Source organism: Oncorhynchus kisutch, linkage group LG10, assembly GCF_002021735.2.
Source record: "Oncorhynchus kisutch isolate 150728-3 linkage group LG10, Okis_V2, whole genome shotgun sequence".
Taxonomy (NCBI): domain Eukaryota; kingdom Metazoa; phylum Chordata; class Actinopteri; order Salmoniformes; family Salmonidae; genus Oncorhynchus; species Oncorhynchus kisutch.
The window spans coordinates 38,136,750-38,143,061 of NC_034183.2; positions in this window are offsets into that span (position 1 = coordinate 38,136,750).

Consider the following 6,312-nt stretch of genomic DNA (forward strand, 5'->3'; position numbering starts at 1 on the left):
GTTTGCCTGACACCAACTCCATCATTCACGTTTGCCGATGACACCATGGTTGTAGGCCTGATAACCAATCACAATGAGTCAGCCTATAGGGAGGAGGTGCTAAGTGAACAGGTATTGTGGTGCCAAGACCACAACCTCATCCTCAACGTCAGCAAAGCAAAGGAGTTGATTGTTGAATTCAGGAAGCAGAGGAGGGAACACGCCCCGATCTACACCACGAGTAGTATTAGAGTCAGCAGTCACGAGGAAAGTAGAGCGTCCACATCACCGAGGGCTTGACATGGATCCACAACACCACCACTCTTGTCAAGAGGGTGCAACAGCACCTCAACCTCCTAAGGCGGCATGCCAGGCCGGGTCCTTTCTAAATACTACCGCTGCACGATCTAGAAAGTCCAGACCATTTGCATTACATCCTGGCATGGGAATTGCCTCATCCAGAACCACAAGACCCTCCAGCGGGTGGTGAAGACAGTCCAGTACATCACTAGGGCAGTGTTCCAACCCATCTCATGAAATCTATTTGAAACGGAGCCTGAGGAAGTCTCACAGCAGCGTCAAGGATCCCACACACCCCATTCACGAGCTGTTCACTCCCTTACTGTCAGGCAGACTGTATAGAAGCATGAGGTCTGATACCAACAGGCTCAGACACTTTGGATCTTCAAGCCATCAGACTGCTGAACACTCGAACTGGACTGACCACCTGCACTGACTCTCCGCTCCTTAGCACTCATTCACTCACTCACTCACTCACTCACTCACTTATGCTAAAATGTTTTTCTATTCTACTGAGCCATTTACTTTGTTTGTATTCTGATCTTTTATTGTAATATAGTTCACGGTTGCTATTCAGTCAGGAAATCTGGTCTGAATGCTTGTTTAACTTCATTCAGTAAGCATGACTTTTGTTTCCTAGTAGAGGAATGAATACAAACGTATCATCAGCAAAGCTTCTTGTTCCTTCTCTTCTTTCCTGGAATGTCCGTCACCGATTTTCTGTAACTTATAGCACGGTTGCTATTTCACCTATGGGCTCACTTTTGCAATAATCCCCTTCCTCCCTTTCAACCAATTGGCGTAAATCTTGGGATGTATTTATGTCAACTTACCTTAGTTCTCTCATTTGCTGTTTTTCAGCAACAGTTTGACAACCATCCACCTCCCAACAAGCTATAATAACCTGAAGGCCCATCATTGGAACTTCTTTACCCCAGCGAGGGGGTTTCGATGGTACCTGCCATCACTTCATCTGGCTCATTGGATCTTCCCTCGGAGACGAGGCCATACCCCAAACTATTTAATAAAGTTTCATATTGCTTCTTGTTTTTGTTGTTCATTCCGTTAAGACTGTACTTGATTGAAGTTGCATTGTCGAGAAGGAACCTGCAAGTAATGTCTACCTTGTACATACGACTAATAACTATTTCAAGGTTGGGGCCTTAACTCTAACCTTCTCAGCTCAACCCAAGCTGTAACCTTAACTTCTTGTCCAGTAACTCTAGACAACCCTAATGAACAATAGATTATTTAGCTCTATCCCCCACTACTTTGCAGAAAGGTAGGCCTCACTTGAAGCCTGACGTAGAGTTAATGTGCTATTGAGTGACATCGGCAGAACGGTTATTAACAGTTTCTCTTAAGATTTGCCTTTTCACCTTTAGGTTACTGTGTACTGAGTGGAATCACAGAGGTACAGGCCAGATGTAAAATCTCAAAATGTAATGCGCAGGCTGTCAATTTGGGGCTTATAAAAAGTTTAGATTCATCATGGTTATGAACTATAAGCATTGTTGCACTGAGCACAACCTTGGATTTTTTTATACCTTTTTTGGAAAGTTTGTGGCTTTCAGTTTGCATAAAAGGTTCAACTTGAATGTTACCAATATGTCAGTGTTTAACATGTGTGCAAATGCTTAAACTAAGTTATGAATCTAGACTAGAAACAAAATTCAGGTATAGGATCGTTCAACAGACGCTTCCGATGAACGCAAGCCTGCACCTGACCATGTGAAATGATCTCTTCACAGTGAAAACTTGGTCACATAGAGAACAACGACTTTTCCATAGAAAAGTATTACCTACAGCCCTCATATAACCATGCCTCATCCGTGGACTGCAATTGAGCAAGCTAACCGTCCTGCCACACAACCCATCCTGACTTTGGTTCTGTTTACTGTGGCAACAGGAAATGGCTTAATTCATCCTCAACATGGTGCGTCATTCTTTCCCTGCAGTCAAACAAAAACACAATCTTCCATCCTCTATAGTACGATCGATTCTTAAAGGTCACGAACAGTCAGTCGTGTTTTTTGGTACATGTGATGAAACCAGATCAAAGTAGAAATGAACAAAGAATGAAAAATGACTGTTGCTTTGACATGGATGAAGTTTGATCGTAAAGTTACTGGTCCCCCTCCAAAATGTCACACACTTGGGAGTCAGGAGGAGGCATTAAGGGGATAGAGTGACGTCACCCTAACTCTAATTGTAATACACTGACGAAGGCCTTGAGGCCGATACATAAAGCTTAATAAAGAGCAGTGATACTAGCAAGAGCAGTCTGCAGGTTTCATTCTTTTTTTCTCTCATCTTATTCAATTGTTACCATGCGTCTACAACAAAGAGAGCGCAGATGTGCGAGTGACTTTTGAATACACCAATGGTAACGTGATACTCACTTACCTAATTTAAATAAGGCCCGCCTTGTAACCAACATCGGAGAAGGCGTGTTTGGAGGGCCGTGGTTTAAATAGCTACTCTACTGGTGCCAACATTTGACTAGGTTGTCAGCAAATATAATTAAACGTTTACACTTCATCTATGGCAAAGATACTTATGTCTTCCCCTTCATCTGTGTTTGACTAGCTTGGTCTTCAGCCAGACCGGAACAAAAGGGTGGGGAAGGGTCATTCAAAACTCTGACGCAGTTGTCATGTCAATACATCAGTCAGTGCTACTGTGAACCGTATCACAACAGATGCCAAACGGGAGATGTATTAAAAAAAAATGACATCATCATTGATGCAATTTCAATGTTTGAGTTGCTTTGTGTATCACCAAATTTTACTTGATGATTTTACTGCAACACTGCATCCACTTTTCTTGCCATAATTGTTTCAAAGAGCTGTCAGTCAAGGCGAGCTCATGAATATGAGATCACCGACCACTCAGCCTGTCTTTTCAAACTTACTGGTCGTTAGCCATGAGAGAGAAAGTACTTTTTGTCACATTTTGAGCATTTCAATCACCCCCAAAAATATTAGTCACTCAAAAGGTTATTTTACATGGCAATCAGAAGGACTGTTTTGGGACCTTTTTTAATGTATAGACATGACACTGCCTTTTTTTTTTACCAATTAGGTTGCGTCTGAAATGGCACCCTATTCCCAATAAAGTGCATTACTTTAGACCAAAATAGTGCAAATTATAGGGTGCCATTTCAGATGCAACCTATTGCCTCCAATGAGTGCTTTGAGGCCTGTTAACGAGCTCTTCCCCAATGGCCTTATCTCTGTTGTCAGATATGAGATTGAGAAACATCTTCAGTGGGGAGAACAAGTATTTGATACACTGCCGATTTTGCAGGTTTTCCTACTTACAAAGCATGTAGAGGTCTGTAATTTTTATCATAGAAACACTTCAACTGTGAGAGACGGAATCTAAAACAAAAATCCAGAAAATCACATTGAATTGTTAAGTAATTATTTTGCATTTTATTACATTACATAAGTATTTGATCACCTACCAACCAGTAAGAATTCCGGCTCTCACAGACCTGTTAATTTTTCTTTAAGAAGCCCTCCTGTTCTCCACTCATTACCTGTATTAACTGCACCTGTTTGAACTCGTTACCTGTATAAAAGACACCTGTCCACACATGCAATCAAACAGACTCCAACCTCTCCACAATGGCCAAGACCAGAGAGCTGTGTAAGGACATCAGGGATACAATTGTTGACCTGCACAAGGCTGGGATGGGCTACAGGACAATAGGAGAGAAGGCAACAACTGTTGGCGCAATTATTAGAAAATGGAAGAAGTTCAAGATGACGGTCAATCACCCTCGGTCTTGGGCTCCATGCAAGATCTCACCTCGTGGGGCATCAATGATCATGAGGAAGGTGAGGAATCAGCCCAGAACTACACAGCAGGACCTGGTCAATGACCTGAAGAGAGCTGTGACTACAGTCTCAAAGAAAACCATTAGTAACACACTACGCCGTCATGGATTAAAATCCTGCAGCGCACGCAAGGTCTCCTTGCTCAAGCCAGCGCATGTCCAGGCCCGTCTGATGTTTGTCAATGACCATCTGGATGATCCAGAGGAGAAATTGTAGAAGGTCATGTGGTCTGATGAGACAAAAATATAGCTTTTTGGTCTAAACTCCACTCGCCGTGTTTGGAGGAAGAAGAAGGATGAGTACATCCCCAAGAACACCATCCCAACTGTGAAGCATGGAGGTGGAAACATCGTTCTTTGGGGATGCTTTCTGCGAAGGGGACAGGACGACTGCACCGTATTGAGGGGAGGATGGATGGGGCCATGTATCGCGAGATCTTGGCCAACAACTTCCTTCCCTCAGTAAGAGCATTGAAGATGGGTCGTGGCTGGGTCTTCTAGCATGACAACGACCCGAAACACATAGCCAGGGCAACTAAGGAGTACTAAGGACTAACTAGAAAATCTTTGGAGGGTGCTGAAAGTCCGTATTGCCCAGCGACAGCCCCGAAACCTGAAGGATCTGGAGAAGTTCTGTAAGGAGGAGTGGGCCAAAATCCCTGCTGTAGTGTGTGTGAACCTGGTCAAGAACTACAGGAAACGTATGATCTCTGTAATTGCAAACAAAGGTTTCTGTACCAAATATAGGTTTAGCTTTTTCTGATGTATCAAATACGTATGTCATGCAATAAAATGCAAATGAATTACTTAATCATTCAATGTGATTTTCTGGATTTTTGTTTTAGATTCCGTCTCTCACAGCTGAAGTGTACCTATGATAAAAAATTACAACCCTCCTCATGCTTTGTAAGTAGGAAAACCTGCAAAATCGGCAGTGTATCAAATACTTGTTCTCCCCACTGTAGATGGCTACTAAGGTCGAATGCAATGTAAATACGCCGAGGATAGCTAGATCAGATGTGGATGGTGGAGTGTCATTCACTCCCAAGTGTGTATTATCATCTCTCCAGCTGGAGGGACAGTTGGCGATAAGTCTTATTGGATTTCTCAGAGCTCACATTACCCAGCATGCTCTTATACAGCGAGAGCATGGCAAGAAAAAGAGTACCAGTAGTAGAGAATGTACAAGTAACTGCCAAAATAAAGGAAAAAACAACATTGTGTCTTAATAGGGGGTTTGGCCACCACGAGCTGCCAGAACAGCTTCAATGCTCCTTGGCATAGATGCTACAAGTGTCTGGAACTCTATTGGAGGGATGTGACACCATTCTTCCATGAGATATTCCATAATTTGGTGTTTTATTGATGGTGGTGGAAAATGCTGTCTCAGGCCCAGCTCCAGAATTTCTCATAAGTGTTCAATTGGGTTCAGAGCTGGGGACTGAGACACACACATACACTTTAAACCCCCTTTGCTCTTTTGAGACCCCTCTTTCAAAGTCAGAGCTTTTCTTCTACCCATGGTTGCCAAAATAATGGGCAACTGGGCATTTTAATCCATGACCCTAATCATGATGGGATGTTAACTGCTTAATTAACTCAGGAACCACACCTGTATAGAAGCACCTGCTTTCAAAAATAGAAATGCAACAATTTCAAAGATTTTACTGAGTTACAGTTCATATAAGGAAATCAGTAAATAAATGAATTAGGCCCTAATCAATGGATTTCATATGACTGGGAATACAGATATGCATTTGTTGGTCACAGATACCTTAAAAAAAAGGTAGGGACGTGGATCAGATAACCAGTCAGACCCTGGTGAGGACGACGAGCACGAAGATGAGCTCCCCTGAGACGATTTCTGACAGCGTGCAGAAATTCTTCAGTTGCGCGAACCCACAGTTTCATCAGCTGTCCGGGTGCCTGGTCTCAGACATTTCAACAGGTGAAAAAGACGGATGTGGAGGTCCTTGGCTGGCATGGTTACACATGGTCTGCAGTTGTGAGGCCGGTTGGACGTACTGCCAAATTCTCTAAAACAATGTTGGAGGCAGCTTATGGTAGAGAAATGAACATTCAATTTTCTGGCAACAGCTCTGGTGGACATTCCTGCAGTCAGCATGCCAATTGCACGCTCCCTCAAAACAAGACATATGTGGCATTGTGTTGTATGACAAAAATGCACA